The sequence below is a fragment of the Calliopsis andreniformis genome, unplaced genomic scaffold (genome assembly GCF_051401765.1).
Source record: "Calliopsis andreniformis isolate RMS-2024a unplaced genomic scaffold, iyCalAndr_principal scaffold0007, whole genome shotgun sequence".
Classification (NCBI taxonomy): domain Eukaryota; kingdom Metazoa; phylum Arthropoda; class Insecta; order Hymenoptera; family Andrenidae; genus Calliopsis; species Calliopsis andreniformis.
The window spans coordinates 19,621,765-19,641,464 of NW_027480425.1; positions in this window are offsets into that span (position 1 = coordinate 19,621,765).

Genomic DNA, 19,700 nt, shown 5'->3' on the forward strand with positions numbered 1-19,700 from the left:
CCGTAACGTAGAAATGACCATAACTTTCACACTGGTTGCTATTATTCGCTTTATACGATTGAAAAACTGTTATATTTATATTGTATTTTATGCTTCTGGCGTTCACTTCTTAGGCCCTAGCTATTCGATCTGGTGGAGCAACGCCCTATGGTAAAGCCTAGGTTGCCCGGAACGTAGAACTGACCATAACTTTTACACTGGTAGCAATTATTCGTTTTATACAATGGAAAAACTGTTCTATTTATTTTGTATTTTATGCTTCGGGCGTTGACTTCTAAGGCCCTAGCTGTTTGATCTGGTGGAGCAACGCCCTAGAGTGGAGCCTAGGTTGCCCGGAACGTAGAAATGACCATAACTTTCACACGGGTTGCAATTATTCCTGTTATAGGATGGAAAGACTGTTGTATTTTTATTGTATTTTATACTTCAGGCGTTGACTTGTGAGGCCGTAGCTATTCGATGTGGTGGAAGAACGCCATACAGTGAAGCCTAGGTTGCCCGGAACGTACAAATGACCATAACTTTTACATTGGTAGCAATTATTCGTTTTATGCGATGGAAAAGCTGTTATATTTATATTGTACTTTATGCTTCTGGCGTTGACTTCTGAGGGCGTTGCTATTCGATGTGGTGGAAGAACGACATAGAGTGAAGCCTAGGTAGCCCGGAACGTAGAAATGACCACTACTATCACACTGGTTGCAAATTATTCCTGCCATACGATGGAAAAACTGTTGTATTTTTATTGCATTTTATGCTTCTGGCGTTCACTTCTTAGGCCCTAACTATTCGATCTGGTGGAAGAGCGGCCTAGGGTGAAGCCTAGGTTGCCCGGAACGTAGAAATGACCATCACTTTCACACTGGTTGCTATTATTCGTTTTATACGAAGGAAAAACTGTTGTATTTATATTGTATTATATGCTTCTGGCGTTGACTTTTAATGCACTAACTATTCGATCTGGCGGAGCAACACCCTAGTGTGAAGCCGAGGTTTCCCGGAACGTAGAAATGACCATCACTTTCAAACTGGTTGCAATTATTCGTTTTATATGATGGCAAAACTGTTATATTTATATTGTATTTTATGCTTCTGGCGTTCACTTCTTAGGCCCTAGCTATTCGATCTGGTGGAACAACGCCCTATGGTGAAGCCTAGGTTGCCCGGAACGTAGAAATGACCATAACTTTCACACTGGTTGCTATTATTCGTTCTATACGATGGAGAAGCTGTTGTATTTATATTGCATTTTAAGCTTCTGGCGTTGACTTCTAAGGCACTAACTATTCGATCTGGTGGAGCAACGCCCTAGAGTGAACCCTAGGTTGCTCGGAATGTAAAAATGACCATAACATTCACACTGGTTGCTATTATTCGTTCTATACGATGGAAAAACTGTTATATGTATATTGTATCTTATGCTTCTGGCGTTGACTTCTTAGGCCCTAACTATTCAATCTGGTGGAACAACACCCTAGAGTGGGGCCTAGGTTGCCGGGAACGTAGAAATGACCATAACTTTCACACTGGTAGCAATTATTCGTTTTATACAATGGAAAAACTGTTCTGCTTATTTTGTATTTTATGCTTCGGGCGTTGACTTCTAAGGCCCTAACCGTTTGATCTGGTGGATCAACGCCCTAGAGTGAAGCCTAGGTTGCCCGGTACGTAGAAATGACCATAACTTTCAAACTGGTTGCAATTATTCCGGTTATATGATGGAAAAACTGTTGTATCTTTATTGCATTTTATGCTTCGGGCATTCACTTCTAAGGCCCAAACTATTCAATCTGTTGGAGCAACGCCCTAGGGTGTAGCCTAGGTTACCCGGAAAGTAGAAATGACCAGAACTTTCATACTGGTTGCAATTACTCGTTTTATATGATGGAAAAACTGTTGTATTTATATTGTATTTTATGGTTCTGGCGTTGACTTTTAATGCACTAACTACTCGATCTGGCGGAGCAACGCCCTAGAGTGAAGCCGAGGTTTCCCGGAACGTAGAAGTGACCATCACTTTCAAACTGGTTGCAATTATTCCTGTTATGTGATGGAAAAACTGTTGTAATTTTAATGCATTTTATGCTTCGGGCATTGACTTCTAAGGCCCTAACTATTCAATCTGTTGGAGCAACGCCCTAGGGTGTAGCCTAGGTTGCCCGGAAAGCAGAAACGACCATAACTTTCATACTGGTTGCAATTATCCGTTTTATATCATGGAAAAACTGTTGTTTACATATTGTATTTTATGCTGCTGGAATTCACTTCTTAGGCCCTAACTATTCGATCTGGTGGAACAACGCCCTGTGGTGAAGCCTAGGTTGCCCGGAACGTAGAAATGACCATAACTTTCACACTGGTTGCTATTATTCGCTTTAAACGATTGAAAAACTGTTATATTTATATTGTATTTTATGCTTCTGGCGTTCACTTCTTAGGCCCTAGCTATTCGATCTGGTGGAACAACGCCCTATGGTGAAGCCTAGGTTGCCCGGAACGTAGAACTGACCATAACTTTTACACTGGTAGCAATTATTCGTTTTATACAATGGAAAAACTGTTCTATTTATTTTGTATTTTATGCTTCGGGCGTTGACTTCTAAGGCCCTAGCTGTTTGATCTGGTGGAGCAACGCCCTAGAGTGAAGCCTAGGTTGCCCGGAACGTAGAAATGACCATAACTTTCACACTGGTTGCTATTATTCGTTCTATACGATGGAAAAACTGTTGTATTTATATAGTATTTTATGCTTCTGGCCTTGACTTCTTAGGCCGTAACTATTCGGTCTGGTGGAGCAACGCCCTGGGGTGAAACCTAGGTTGCCCGGAACGTAGAATTGGCCATCACTTTCAAACTGGTTGCAATTATTCCTGTTATATGAGGGAAACACTGTTGTATTTTTTTTGCATGTTATGGTTCGGGCGTTGACTTCTAAGGTCCTAACTATTCAATCTGTTGGAGCAACGCCCTAGGGTGAAGCCTAGGTTGCTTGGAAAGTAGAAATGACCATAAGTTTCATACTGGTTGCAATTATTCGTTTTATACGATGGAAAAACTGTTGTATTTATATTGTATTTTATGCTTCTGGCGTTGACTTCTAAGGCACTAACTATTCGATCTGGTGGAGCAACGCCCTAGAGTGTAGCCTAGGTTGCCCGGAACGTAGAATTGACCATCGCTTTCAAACTGGTTGCAATTATTCCTGTTATATGATGGATACAGTGTTGTATTTTTATTGCATTTTATGCTTCGGGCGTTGACTTCTAAGGCCCTACCTATTCAGTCTGTTGGACCAACGCCCTAGGGTGAAGCCTAGCTTGCTCGGAAAGTAGAAATGACCATAAGTTTCATACTGGTTGCAATTATTCGTTTTATACGATGGAAAAGCTGTTGTATTTATATTGTATTTTATGCTTCTGGCGTTGACTTCTGAGGCACTAACTATTCGATCTGGTGCAGCAACGCCCTAGAGTGAAGCCTAGGTTGCTCGGAACGTAGAATTGGCCATCACTTTCAAACTGGTTGCAATTATTCCTGATATATATTGGAAACACTGTTGTATTTTTTTTGCATTTTATGGTTCGGGCATTCACTTCTAAGGCCCAAACTATTCAATCTGTTGGAGCAACGCCCTAGGGTGTAGCCTAGGTTGCCCGGAAAGTAGAAATGACCACAACTTTCATACTGGTTGCAATTACTCGTTTTATATGATGGAAAAACTGTTGTATTTATATTGTATTTTATGCTGCTGGCGTTCAGTTCTTAGGCCCTAACAATTCGATCTGGTGGAGCAACGCCCTAGAGTGATGCCTAGGTTGCCCGGAACGTAGAAATGACCATCACTTTCAAACTGGTTGCAGTTAATCCTTTTATACGATGGAAAGACTGTTGTATTTTTATTGCATTTTATGCTTCCGGCGTTGACTTCTAAGGCCCTAACCATTCAATCTGTTCGAGCAATGCCCAAGGGTGAAGCCTAGGTTGCCCGGAAAGAAGAAATGACGTTAACTTTCATACTGGTTGCAATTATTCGTTTTATACGATGGAAAAACTGTTGTATTTATATTGTATTTTATGCTTCTGGCGTTGAGTTTTAATGCACTAACTACTCGATCTGGTGGAGCAACGCCCTAGAGTGAAGCCTAGGGTGCTCGGAATGTAGAAATGACCATAACTTTCACACTGGTTGCAATTATTCGTTTTATACGATGCAAACGCTGTTGTATTTATATCGTATTTTATGCTTCTGGCGTTTACTTCTAAGGACCTAACTATTCGATCTGGTGGAGCAACGCCCTAGAGTGAATCCTAGGTTGCTCGGAATGTAGAAATGACCATCAGTTTCATACTGGTTGCAATTATTCGTTTTATACGATGGAAAAACTGTTGTATTTATAGTGTATTTTATGCTTCTGGCGTTGACTTCTAAGGCCCTAGCTATTCGATCTAGTGGAGCAACGCCCTAGAGTGAAGCCTAGGTTGCCCGGAAAGGAGAAATGACCTTCACTTCAAACTGGTTGCAATTAATCCTGTTATACGATGGAAAAGCTGTTGTATTTATATAGTATTTTATGATTCTGGCGTTTACTTCTAAGGACCTAACTATTCGATCTGGTGGAGCAACGCCCTAGAGTGATTCCTAGGTTGCTCGGAATGTAGAAATGACCATAACTTTCACACTGGTTGCAATTATTCGTTTTATACGATGGAAACGCTGTTGTATTTATATCGTATTTTATGCTTGTGGCCTTGACTTCTTAGGCCGTAACTATTCGGTCTGGTGGAGCAACGCCCTGGAGTTAAACCTAGGTTGCCCGGAACGTAGAATTGGCCATCAATTTCAAACTGGTTGCAATTATTCCTGTTATATGAGGGAAACACTGTTGTATTTTTTTTGCATTTTATGGTTCGGGCGTTGACTTCCAAGGCCCTAACTATTCGATCCGTTGGAGCAACGCCATACGGTGAAGCCTAGGTTGCTCGGAAAGTAGAAATGACCATAAGTTTCATACTGGTTGCAATTATTTGTTTCATACGATGGAAAAGCTGTTGTATCTATATTGTATTTTATGCTTCTGGCGTTGACTTCTAAGGCACTAACTATTCGATCTGGTGGAGCAACGCCCTGGAGTGAAGCCTAGGTTGCCCGGAACGTAGAAATGACCATAACTTTCACACTGGTAGCAATTTTTCGTTTTATACGATGGAAAAACTGTTCTATTTATTTTGTATTTAATGCTTCGGGCGTTGACTTCTAAGGCCCTAACTGTTTGATCTGGTGGAGCAACGCCCTGGAGTGAAGCCTAGGTTGCCTGGAACGTAGAAATGACCATCACTTTCACACGGGTTGCAATTATTCCTGTTATAGGATGGAAAGACTGTTGTATTTTTATTGTATTTTATACTTCAGGCGTTGACTTGTGAGGCCGTAGCTATTCGATGTGGTGGAAGAACGCCATACAGTGAAGCCTAGGTTGCCCGGAACGTACAAATGACCATAACTCTTACATTGGTAGCAATTATTCGTTTTATGCGATGGAAAAGCTGTTATATTTATATTGTACTTTATGCTTCTGGCGTTGACTTCTGAGGCCGTTGCTATTCGATGTGGTGGAAGAACTACATAGAGTGAAGCCTAGGTAGCCCGGAACGTAGAAATGACCACTACTATCACACTGGTTGCAAATTATTCCTGCCATACGATGGAAAAACTGTTGTATTTTTATTGCATTTTATGCTTCTGGCGTTCACTTCTTAGGCCCTAACTATTCGATCTGGTGGAAGAGCGGCCTAGGGTGAAGCCTAGGTTGCCCGGAACGTAGAAATGACCATCACTTTCACACTGGTTGCTATTATTCGTTTTATACGAAGGAAAAACTGTTGTATTTATATTGTATTATATGCTTCTGGCGTTGACTTTTAATGCACTAACTATTCGATCTGGCGGAGCAACACCCTAGTGTGAAGCCGAGGTTTCCCGGAACGTAGAAATGACCATCACTTTCAAACTGGTTGCAATTATTCGTTTTATATGATGGCAAAACTGTTATATTTATATTGTATTTTATGCTTCTGGCGTTCACTTCTTAGGCCCTAGCTATTCGATCTGGTGGAACAACGCCCTATGGTGAAGCCTAGGTTGCCCAGAACGTAGAAATGACCATAACTTTCACACTGGATGCTATTATTCGTTCTATACGATGGAAAAACTGTTGTATTTATATTGCATTTTAAGCTTCTGGCGTTGACTTCTAAGGCACTAACTATTCGATCTGGTGGAGCAACGCCCTAGAGTGAACCCTAGGTTGCTCGGAATGTAAAAATGACCATAACATTCACACTGGTTGCTATTATTCGTTCTATACGATGGAAAAACTGTTATATGTATATTGTATCTTATGCTTCTGGCGTTGACTTCTTAGGCCCTAACTATTCAATCTGGTGGAACAACACCCTAGAGTGCGGCCTAGGTTGCCGGGAACGTAGAAATGACCATAACTTTCACACTGGTAGCAATTATTCGTTTTATACAATGGAAAAACTGTTCTGCTTATTTTGTATTTTATGCTTCGGGCGTTGACTTCTAAGGCCCTAACCGTTTGATCTGGTGGATCAACGCCCTAGAGTGAAGCCTAGGTTGCCCGGTACGTAGAAATGACCATAACTTTCAAACTGGTTGCAATTATTCCGGTTATATGATGGAAAAACTGTTGTATCTTTATTGCATTTTATGCTTCGGGCATTCACTTCTAAGGCCCAAACTATTCAATCTGTTGGAGCAACGCCCTAGGGTGTAGCCTAGGTTACCCGGAAAGTAGAAATGACCACAACTTTCATACTGGTTGCAATTACTCGTTTTATATGATGGAAAAACTGTTGTATTTATATTGTATTTTATGCTGCTGGCGTTCACTTCTTAGGCCCTAACAATTCGATCTGGTGGAGCAACGCCCTAGAGTGATGCCTAGGTTGCCCGGAACGTAGAAATGACCATCACTTTCAAACTGGTTGCAGTTAATCCTTTTATACGATGGAAAAACTGTTGTATTTTTATTGCATTTTATGCTTCCGGCGTTGACTTCTAAGGCCCTAACTATTCAATCTGTGGAGCAACGCCCAAGGGTGATGCCTAGGTTGCCCGGAAAGAAGAAATGACGTTAACTTTCATACTGGTTGCAATTATTCGTTTTATACGATGGAAAAACTGTTGTATTTTTATTGCATTTTATGCTTCCGGCGTTGACTTCTAAGGCCCTAACTATTCAATCTGTGGAGCAACGCCCAAGGGTGAAGCCTAGGTTGCCCGGAAAGAAGAAATGACGTTAACTTTCATACTGGTTGCAATTATTCGTTTTATACGATGGAAAAACTGTTGTATTTATATTGTATTTTATGGTTCTGGCGTTGACTTTTAATGCACTAACTACTCGATCTGGCGGAGCAACGCCCTAGAGTGAAGGCGAGGTTTCCCGGAACGTAGAAATGACCATCACTTTCAAACTGGTTGCAATTATTCCTGTTATGTGATGGAAAAACTGTTGTATTTTTAATGCATTTTATGCTTCGGGCATTGACTTCTAAGGCCCTAACTATTCAATCTGTTGGAGCAACGCCCTAGGGAGTAGACTAGGTTGCCCGGAAAGTAGAAACGACCATAACTTTCATACTGGTTGCAATTATTCGTTTTATATCATGGAAAAACTGTTGTATACATATTGTATTTTATGCTGCTGGCATTCACTTCTTAGGCCCTAACTATTCGATCTGGTGGAACAACTCCCTGTGGTGAAGCCTAGGTTGCCCGGAACGTAGAAATGACCATAACCTTCACACTGGTTGCTATTATTCGCTTTATACGATTGAAAAACTGTTATACTTATATTGTATTTTATGCTTCTGGCGTTCACTTCTTAGGCCCTAGCTATTCGATCTGGTGGAACAACGCCCTATGGTGAAGCCTAGGTTGCCCGGAACGTAGAACTGACCATAACTTTTACACTGGTAGCAATTATTCGTTTTATACAATGGAAAAACTGTTCTATTTTTTTGTATTTTATGCTTCGGGCGTTGACTTCTAAGGCCCTAGCTGTTTGATCTGGTGGAGCAACGCCCTAGAGTGGAGCCTAGGTTGCCCGGAACGTAGAAATGACCATAACTTTCACACTGGTTGCTATTATTCGTTCTATACGATGGAAAAACTGTTGTATTTATATTGTATTTTAAGCTACTGGCGTTGACTTCTAAGGCACTAACTATTCGATCTGGTGGAGCAACGCCCTAGAGTGAACCCTAGGTTGCTCGGAATGTAAAAATGACCATAACATTCACACTGGTTGCTATTATTCGTTCTATACGATGGAAGAACTGTTATATTTATATTGTATCTTATGCTTCTGGCGTTGACTTCTAAGGCACTAACTATTCGATCTGGCAGAGCAACGCCCTAGAGTGAAGCCTAGGTTGCCCGGTACGTAGAAATGACCATAACTTTCAAACTGGTTGCAATTATTCCGGTTATATGATGGAAAAACTGTTGTACCTTTATTGCATTTTATGCTTCGGGCATTCACTTCTAAGGACCAAACTATTCAATCTGTTGGAGCAACGCCCTAGGGTGTAGCCTAGGTTGCCCGGAAAGTAGAAATGACCACAACTTTCATACTGGTTGCAATTACTCGTTTTATATGATGGAAAAACTGTTGTATTTATATTGTATTTTATGCTGCTGGCGTTCACTTCTTAGGCCCTAACAATTCGATCTGGTGGAGCAACGCCCTAGAGTGATGCCTAGGTTGCCCGGAACGTAGAAATGACCATCACTTTCAAACTGGTTGCAGTTAATCCTTTTATACGATGGAAAAACTGTTGTATTTTTATTGCATTTTATGCTTCCGGCGTTGACTTCTAAGGCCCTAACTATTCAATCTGTGGAGCAACGCCCAAGGGTGAAGCCTAGGTTGCCCGGAAAGAAGAAATGACGTTAACTTTCATACTGGTTGCAATTATTCGTTTTATACGATGGAAAAACTGTTGTATTTATATTGTATTTTATGCTTCTGGCGTTGACTTTTAATGCACTAACTACTCGATCTGGCGGAGCAACGCCCTAGAGTGAAGCCGAGGTTTCCCGGAACGTAGAAATGACCATCACTTTCAAACTGGTTGCAATTATTCCTGTTATGTGATGGAAAAACTGTTGTATTTTTAATGCATTTTATGCTTCGGGCATTGACTTCTAAGGCCCTAACTATTCAATCTGTTGGAGCAACGCCCTAGGTTGATGCCTAGGTTGCTCGGAAAGTAGAAACGACCATAAGTTTCATACTGGTTGCAATTATTCGTTTTATACGATGGAAAAACTGTTGTATTTATATTTTATTTTATGCTTCTGGCGTTGACTTCTAACGCCCTAGCTGTTCGATCTAGTGGAGCAACGCCCTAGAGTGAAGCCTAGGTTGCCCGGAAAGGAGAAATGACCATCACGTTCAAACTGGTTGCAATTAATCCTTTTATACGATGGAAAAGCTGTTGTATTTATATCGTATTTTATGCTTCTAGCGTTGACTTCTAAGGCACTATTTATTCGATCTGGTGGAGCAACGCCCTAGAGCGAAGCCTAGGTTGCCCGGAACGTAGAATTGGCCATCACTTTCAAACTGGTTGCAATTATTCCTGTTATATGATGGATACACTGTTGTATTTTTATTGCATTTTATGCTTCGGGCGTTGACTTCTAAGGCCCTACCTATTCAGTCTGTTGGACCAACGCCCTAGGGTGAAGCCTAGCTTGCTCGGAAAGAAGAAATGACCATAAGTTTCATACTGGTTGCAATTATTCGTTTTATACGATGGAAAAGCTGTTGTATTTATATTGTATTTTATGCTTCTGGCGTTGACTTCTGAGGCACTAACTACTCGATCTGGTGCAGCAACGCCCTAGAGTGAAGCCTAGGTTGGTCGGAACGTAGAATTGGCCATCACTTTCAAACTGGTTGCAATTATTCCTGATATATATTGGAAACACTGTTGTATTTTTTTTGCATTTTACGGTTCGGGCGTTGACTTCTAAGGCCCTAACTATTCAATCTGTTGGAGTAACGCCCTAGGGTGAAGCCTAGGTTGCTCCGAAAGTAGAAATGACCATAAGTTTCATACTGGTTGCAATTATTCGTTTTATACAATGGAAGAACTGTTGTATTTATATCGTATTTTATGCTTCCGGCGTTTACTTCTAAGGACGTAACTATTCGATCTGGTGGAGCAACGCCCTAGAGCGAAGCCTAGGTTGCCCGGAACGTAGAATTGGCCATCACTTTCAAACTGGTTGCAATCATTCCTGTTATATGATGGAAACACTGTTGTATTTTTTTTTGGATTTTATGGTTCGGGCGTTGACTTCTAAGACCAAACTACTCAATCTGTTGGAGCAACGCCCTAGGGTGAAGCCTAGGTTGCTCGGAAAGTAGAAATGACCATAAGTTTCATACTGGTTGCAATTATTCGTTTTATACGATGGAAAATCTGTTGTATTTATATTGTATTTTATGCTTTTGGCGTTGACTTCTGAGGCACTAACTATTCGATCTGGTGGAGCAACGCCCTAGAGTGAAGCCTAGGTTGCCCGGAACGTAGAATTGGCCATCACTTTCAAACTGGTTGCAATCATTCCTGTTATATGATGGAAACACTGTTGTATTTTTTTTTGGATTTTATGGTTCGGGCGTTGACTTCTAAGGTCCAAATTACTCAATCTGTTGGAGCAACGCCCTAGGGTGAAGCCTAGGTTGCTCGGAAAGTAGAAATGACCATAAGTTTCATACTGGTTGCAAATATTCGTTTTATACGATGGAAAAGCTGTTGTATTTATACCGTATTTTATGCTTCTGGCGTTGACATCTTAGGCCGTAACTATTCGGTCTGGTGGAGCAACGCCCTGGAGTGAAACCTAGGTTGCCCGGAACGTAGAATTGGCCATCACTTTCAAACTGGTTGCAATCATTCCTGTTATATGATGGAAACACTGTTGTATTTTTTTTTGGATTTTATGGTTCGGGCGTTGACTTCTAAGGTCCAAACTACTCAATCTGTTGGAGCAACGCCCTAGGGTGAAGCCTAGGTTGCTCGGAAAGTAGAAATGACCATAAGTTTCATACTGGTTGCAGTTATTCGTTTTATACGATGGAAAATCTGTTGTATTTATATTGTATTTTATGCTTTTGGCGTTGACTTCTGAGGCACTAACTATTCGATCTGGTGGAGCAACGCAATAGAGTGATGCCTAGGTTGCCCGGAACGTAGAATTGGCCATCAATTTCAAACTGGTTGCAATTATACCTGTTATATGATGGAAACACTGCTGTTTTTTTTTTGCATTTTATGGTTCGGGCTTTGACTTCTGAGGCCCTAACTATTCAATCTGTTGGAGCAACGCCCTAGGGTGAAGCCTAGGTTGCTCGGAAAGTAGAAATGACCATATGTTTCATACTGGTTGCAATTATTCGTTTTATACGATGGAAAAGCTGTTGTATTTATATTGTATTTTATGCTTCTGGCTTTGACTTCTAAGGCACTAACTATTCAATCTGTTGCAGCAACGCCCTAGGGTGAAGCCTAGGTTGCTCGGAAAGTAGAAGTGACCATAAGTTTCATACTGGTTACAATTATTCGTTTTATACGATGGAATAACTGTTGTATTTATATTGTATTTTATGCTTCTGGCGTTGACTTCTAAGGCCCTAGCTGTTCGATCTAGTGGAGCAACGCCCCAGAGTGAAGCCGAGGTTGCCCGGGAAGGAGAAATGACCATCACTTTCAAACTGGTTGCAATTGATCCTTTTATACGATGGAAAAGCTGTTGTATTTATATCGTATTTTATGCTTCCGGCGTTTACTTCTAAGGACGTAACTATTCGATCTGGTGGAGCAACGCCCTAGAGTGAAGCCTAGGTTGCTCGGAATGTAGAAAGGACAACAGCTATCATACTGCTTGCAATTATTCGTTTTATACGATGGAAACGCTGTTGTATTTATATTGTATTTTACGCATCTGGCGTTGACTTCTAAGGCCGTAGCTATTCGGTCTGGTGGAGCAACGCCCTGGAGTGAAACCTAGGTTGCCCGGAACGTAGAATTGGCCATCACTTTCAAACTGGTTGCAATTATTCCTGTTATATGATGGAAACACTGTTGTATTTTTTTTGCATTTTATGGTTCGGGCGTTGCCTTCTAAGGCCCTCACTATTCCATCTGTTGGAGCAGCGCCCTAGGGTGTAGCCTAGGTTGCTCGGAAAGTAGAGATGACAATAAGTTTCATACTGGTTGCAATTATTCGTTTTATACGATGGAAAAACTGTTGTATTTATATGGTATTTTATGCTTCTGGCGTCGACTTCTAAGGCACTAACTATTCGATCTGGTGGAGCAACGCCCTAGAGTGAAGCCTAGGTTGCCCGGAAGGTAGAATTGGCCATCACTTTCAAACTGGTTGCAATTATTCGTTTTATACGATGGAAAAACTGTTGTATTTATATTGTATTATATGCTTCTGACGTTGACTTCTAAGGCACTAACTATTCGATCTGGTGCAGCGGCGCCCTAGAGTGAAGCCTAGGTTGCCCGGAACGTAGGATTGGCCATCACTTTCAAACTGGTTGAAATTATTCCTGTTATATGATGGAAACACTGTTGTATTTTTATGGCATTTTATGCTTCGGGCGTTGACTTCTATGGCCCTAACTATTCAATCTGTTGGAGCAACGCCCTAGGGTGAAGCCTAGCTTGCTCGGAAAGTAGAAATGTCCATAAGTTTCATACTGGTTGCAATTATTCGTTTTATACGATGGAAAAACTGTTGTATTTATATTGTATTTTATGCTTCTGGCGTTGACTTCTAAGGCCCTAGCTATTCGATCTAGTGGAGCAACGGCCTACGGTGAAGCCTAGGTTGCCCGGAACGTAGAAATAACCATAACTTTTACACTGGTAGCAATTATTCGTTTTATACTATGGAAAAACTGTTCTATATATCTTGTATTTAATGCTTCTGGCGTTGACTTCTTAGGCCCTAACTATTCGATCTGGTGGAACAACGCCCTAGAGTGAAGCCTAGGTTGCCTGGAACGTAGAATTGGCCATCACTTTCAAACTGATTGCAATTATTCCTGATATATGATGGAAACACTGTTGTATTTTTTTTGCATTTTATGGTTCGGGCGATGACTTCTAAGGCCCTAACTATTCAATCTGTTGGACCAACGCCCTAGGGTGAAGCCTATGTTGCTCGGAAAGTAGAAATGTCCATAAGTTTTATACTGGTTGCAATTATTCGTTTTATACGATGGAAAAACAGTTGTATTTATATCGTATTTTATGCTTCCGGCGTTTACTTCTAAGGCACTAACTATTCGATCTGGTGGAGCAACGCCCTAGAGCGAAGCCTAGGTTGCCCGGAACGTAGAATTGGCCATCACTTTCAAACTGGTTGCAATCATTCCTGTTATATGATGGAAACACTGTTGTATTTTTTTTTGGATTTTATGGTTCGGGCGTTGACTTCTAAGGTCCAAACTACTCAATCTGTTGGAGCAACGCCCTAGGGTGAAGCCTAGGTTGCTCGGAAAGTAGAAATGACCATAAGTTTCATACTGGTTGCAATTATTCGTTTTATACGATGGAAAATCTGTTGTATTTATATTGTATTTTATGCTTTTGGCGTTGACTTCTGAGGCACTAACTATTCGATCTGGTGGAGCAACGCCCTAGAGCGAAGCCTAGGTTGCCCGGAACGTAGAATTGGCCATCACTTTCAAACTGGTTGCAATCATTCCTGTTATATGATGGAAACACTGTTGTATTTTTTTTTGGATTTTATGGTTCGGGCGTTGACTTCTAAGGTCCAAACTACTCAATCTGTTGGAGCAACGCCCTAGGGTGAAGCCTAGGTTGCTCGGAAAGTAGAAATGACCATAAGTTTCATACTGGTTGCAAATATTCGTTTTATACGATGGAAAAGCTGTTGTATTTATACCGTATTTTATGCTTCTGGCGTTGACATCTTAGGCCGTAACTATTCGGTCTGGTGGAGCAACGCCCTGGAGTGAAACCTAGGTTGCCCGGAACGTAGAATTGGCCATCACTTTCAAACTGGTTGCAATCATTCCTGTTATATGATGGAAACACTGTTGTATTTTTTTTTGGATTTTATGGTTCGGGCGTTGACTTCTAAGGTCCAAACTACTCAATCTGTTGGAGCAACGCCCTAGGGTGAAGCCTAGGTTGCTCGGAAAGTAGAAATGACCATAAGTTTCATACTGGTTGCAATTATTCGTTTTATACGATGGAAAATCTGTTGTATTTATATTGTATTTTATGCTTTTGGCGTTGACTTCTGAGGCACTAACTATTCGATCTGGTGGAGCAACGCCCTAGAGCGAAGCCTAGGTTGCCCGGAACGTAGAATTGGCCATCACTTTCAAACTGGTTGCAATCATTCCTGTTATATGATGGAAACACTGTTGTATTTTTTTTTGGATTTTATGGTTCGGGCGTTGACTTCTAAGGTCCAAACTACTCAATCTGTTGGAGCAACGCCCTAGGGTGAAGCCTAGGTTGCTCGGAAAGTAGAAATGACCATAAGTTTCATACTGGTTGCAAATATTCGTTTTATACGATGGAAAAGCTGTTGTATTTATATTGTATTTTATGCTTTTGGCGTTGACTTCTGAGGCACTAACTATTCGATCTGGTGGAGCAACGCCCTAGAGCGAAACCTAGGTTGCCCGGAACGTAGAATTGGCCATCACTTTCAAACTGGTTGCAATCATTCCTGTTATATGATGGAAACACTGTTGTATTTTTTTTTGGATTTTATGGTTCGGGCGTTGACTTCTAAGGTCCAAACTACTCAATCTGTTGGAGCAACGCCCTAGGGTGAAGCCTAGGTTGCTCGGAAAGTAGAAATGACCATAAGTTTCATACTGGTTGCAAATATTCGTTTTATACGATGGAAAAGCTGTTGTATTTATACCGTATTTTATGCTTCTGGCGTTGACATCTTAGGCCGTAACTATTCGGTCTGGTGGAGCAACGCCCTGGAGTGAAACCTAGGTTGCCCGGAACGTAGAATTGGCCATCACTTTCAAACTGGTTGCAATTATTCCTGATATATGATGGAAACACTGTTGTATTTTTTTTGCATTTTATGGTTCGGGCGTTGACTTCTAAGGCCCTAACTATTCAATCTGTTGGAGCAACGCCCTAGTGTGAAGCCTAGGTTGCTCGGATAGTAGAAATGACCATAAGTTTCATACTGGTTGCAATTATTCGTTTTATACGATGGAAAAACTGTTGTATTTATATTGTATTTTATGCTTCTGGCGTTGACTTCTAAGGCACTAACTATTCGATCTGGTGGAGCAACGCAATAGAGTGATGCCTAGGTTGCCCGGAACGTAGAATTGGCCATCAATTTCAAACTGGTTGCAATTATACCTGTTATATGATGGAAACACTGCTGTATTTTTTTTGCATTTTATGGTTCGGGCTTTGAGTACTAAGGCACTAACTATTCAATACGTTGGAGCAACGCCCCAGGGTGAAGCCTAGGTTGCTCGGAAAGTAGAAATGACCATAAGTTTCATACTTGTTGCAATTATTCGTTTTCTACGATGGAAAAACTGTTGTATTTATATTGTACTTTATGCTGCTGGCGTTGACATCTTAGGCCGTAACTATTCGGTCTGGTGGAGCAACGCCCTGGAGTGAAACCTAGGTTGCCCGGAACGTAGAATTGGCCATCACTTTCAAACTGGTTGCAATTATTCCTGATATATGATGGAAACACTGTTGTATTTTTTTTGCATTTTATGGTTCGGGCGTTGACTTCTAAGGCCCTAACTATTCAATCTGTTGGAGCAACGCCCTAGTGTGAAGCCTAGGTTGCTCGGAAAGTAGAAATGACCATAAGTTTCATACTGGTTGCAATTATTCGTTTTATACGATGGAAAAACTGTTGTATTTATATTGTATTTTATGCTTCTGGCGTTGACTTCTAAGGCACTAACTATTCGATCTGGTGGAGCAACGCAATAGAGTGATGCCTAGGTTGCCCGGAACGTAGAATTGGCCATCAATTTCAAACTGGTTGCAATTATACCTGTTATATGATGGAAACACTGCTGTATTTTTTTTGCATTTTATGGTTCGGGCGTTGAGTACTAAGGCACTAACTATTCAATACGTTGGAGCAACGCCCCAGGGTGAAGCCTAGGTTGCTCGGAAAGTAGAAATGACCATAAGTTTCATACTTGTTGCAATTATTCGTTTTCTACGATGGAAAAACTGTTGTATTTATATTGTACTTTATGCTGCTGGCGTTGACTTCTAAGGCACTAACTATTCGATCTGGTGGAGCAACGCCCTAGAGGGAAGCCTAGGTTGCCCGGAACGTAGAATTGGCCATCACTTTCAAACTGGTTGCAATTATTCCTGATATATGATGGAAACACTGTTGTATTTTTTTTGCATTTTATGGTTCGGGCGTTGACTTCTAAGGCCCTAACTATTCAATCTGTTGGAGCAATGCCCTAGGGTGTAGCCTAGGTTGCTCCGAAAGTAGAAATGACCATATGTTTCATACTGGTTGCAATTATTCGTTTTATACGATGGAAAAGCTGTTGTATTTATATTGTATTTTATGCTTCTGGCGTTGACTTCTAAGGCACTAACTATTCAATCTGTTGCAGCAACGCCCTAGGGTGAAGCCTAGGTTGCTCGGAAAGTAGAAGTGACCATAAGTTTCATACTGGTTACAATTATTCGTTTTATACGATGGAATAACTGTTGTATTTATATTGTATTTTATGCTTCTGGCGTTGACTTCTAAGGCCCTAGCTGTTCGATCTAGTGGAGCAACGCCCCAGAGTGAAGCCGAGGTTGCCCGGAAAGGAGAAATGACCATCACTTTCAAACTGGTTGCAGTTGATCCTTTTATACGATGGAAAAGCTGTTGTATTTATATCGTATTTTATGCTTCCGGCGTTTACTTCTAAGGACGTAACTATTCGATCTGGTGGAGCAACGCCCTAGAGTGAAGCCTAGGTTGCTCGGAATGTAGAAAGGACAACAGCTATCATGCTGCTTGCAATTATTCGTTTTATACGATGGAAACGCTGTTGTATTTATATTGTATTTTACGCATCTGGCGTTGACTTCTAAGGCCGTAGCTATTCGGTCTGGTGGAGCAACGCCCTGGAGTGAAACCTAGGTTGCCCGGAACGTAGAATTGGCCATCACTTTCAAACTGGTTGCAATTATTCCTGTTATATGATGGAAACACTGTTGTATTTTTTTTGCATTTTATGGTTCGGGCGTTGCCTTCTAAGGCCCTAACTATTCCATCTGTTGGAGCAGCGCCCTAGGGTGTAGCCTAGGTTGCTCGGAAAGTAGAGATGACAATAGGTTTCATACTGGTTGCAATTATTCGTTTTATACGATGGAAAAACTGTTGTATTTATATGGTATTTTATGCTTCTGGCGTCGACTTCTAAGGCACTAACTATTCGATCTGGTGGAGCAACGCCCTAGAGTGAAGCCTAGGTTGCCCGGAAGGTAGAATTGGCCATCACTTTCAAACTGGTTGCAATTATTCGTTTTATACGATGGAAAAACTGTTGTATTTATATTGTATTATATGCTTCTGACGTTGACTTCTAAGGCACTAACTATTCGATCTGGTGCAGCGACGCCCTAGAGTGAAGCCTAGGTTGGCCGGAACGTAGGATTGGCCATCACTTTCAAACTGGTTGCAATTATTCCTGTTATATGATGGAAACACTGTTGTATTTTTATGGCATTTTATGCTTCGGGCGTTGACTTCTATGGCCCTAACTATTCAATCTGTTGGAGCAACGCCCTAGGGTGAAGCCTAGCTTGCTCGGAAAGTCGAAATGTCCATAAGTTTCATACTGGTTGCAATTATTCGTTTTATACGATGGAAAAGCTGTTGTATTTATATTGTATTTTATGCTTCTGGCGTTGACTTCTAAGGCCCTAGCTATTCGATCTAGTGGAGCAACGGCCTATGGTGAAGCCTAGGTTGCCCGGAACGTAGAAATAACCATAACTTTTACACTGGTAGCAATTATTCGTTTTATACTATGGAAAAACTGTTCTATATATTTTGTATTTAATGCTTCGGGCGTTGGCTTCTAAGGCCCTAACTGTTTGATCTGGTGGTGCAACGCCCTAGAGTGAAACCTAGGTTGCCCGGAACGTAGAAATGACCATAGCTTTCACACTGGTTGCTATTATTCGTTTTATACGATGGAAAAACTGTTATATTTATATTGTATTTTATGCTTCTGGCGTTGACTTCTTAGGCCCTAACTATTCGATCTGGTGGAACAACGCCCTAGAGTGAAGCCTAGGTTGCCTGGAACGTAGAATTGGCCATCACTTTCAAACTGATTGCAGTTATTCCTGATATATGATGGAAACACTGTTGTATTTTTTTTGCATTTTATGGTTCGGGCGATGACTTCTAAGGCCCTAACTATTCAATCTGTTGGAGCAACGCCCTAGGGTGTAGCCTAGGTTGCTCGGAAAGTAGAAATGTCCATAAGTTTCATACTGGTTGCAATTATTCGTTTTATACGATGGAAAAACTGTTGTATTTATATTGTATTTTATGCTTCTGGCGTTGACTTCTAAGGCACTAACTAATCGATCTGGTGGAGCAACGCAATAGAGTGATGCCTAGGTTGCCCGGAACGTAGAATTGGCCATCAATTTCAAACTGGTTGCAATTATACCTGTTATATGATGGAAACACTGCTGTATTTTTTTTGCATTTTATGGTTCGGGCTTTGACTTCTAAGGCCCTAACTATTCAATCTGTTGGAGCAACGCCCTAGGGTGAAGCCTAGGTTGCTCGGAAAGTAGAAATGACCATATGTTTCATACTGGTTGCAATTATTCGTTTTATACGATGGAAAAGCTGTTGTATTTATATTGTATTTTATGCTTCTGGCGTTGACTTCTAGGGCACTAACTATTCAATCTGTTGGAGCAACGCCCTAGGGTGAAGCCTAGGTTGCTCGGAAAGTAGAAATGACCATAAGTTTCATACTGGTTGCAAATATTCGTTTTATACGATGGAAAAGCTGTTGTATTTATACCGTATTTTATGCTTCTGGCGTTGACATCTTAGGCCGTAACTATTCGGTCTGGTGGAGCAACGCCCTGGAGTGAAACCTAGGTTGCCCGGAACGTAGAATTGGCCATCACTTTCAAACTGGTTGCAATTATTCCTGATATATGATGGAAACACTGTTGTATTTTTTTTGCATTTTATGGTTCGGGCGTTGACTTCTAAGGCCCTAACTATTCAATCTGTTGGAGCAACGCCCTAGTGTGAAGCCTAGGTTGCTCGGAAAGTAGAAATGACCATAAGTTTCATACTGGTTGCAATTATTCGTTTTATACGATGGAAAAACTGTTGTATTTATATTGTATTTTATGCTTCTGGCGTTGACTTCTAAGGCACTAACTATTCGATCTGGTGGAGCAACGCAATAGAGTGATGCCTAGGTTGCCCGGAACGTAGAATTGGCCATCAATTTCAAACTGGTTGCAATTATACCTGTTATATGATGGAAACACTGCTGTATTTTTTTTGCATTTTATGGTTCGGGCTTTGAGTA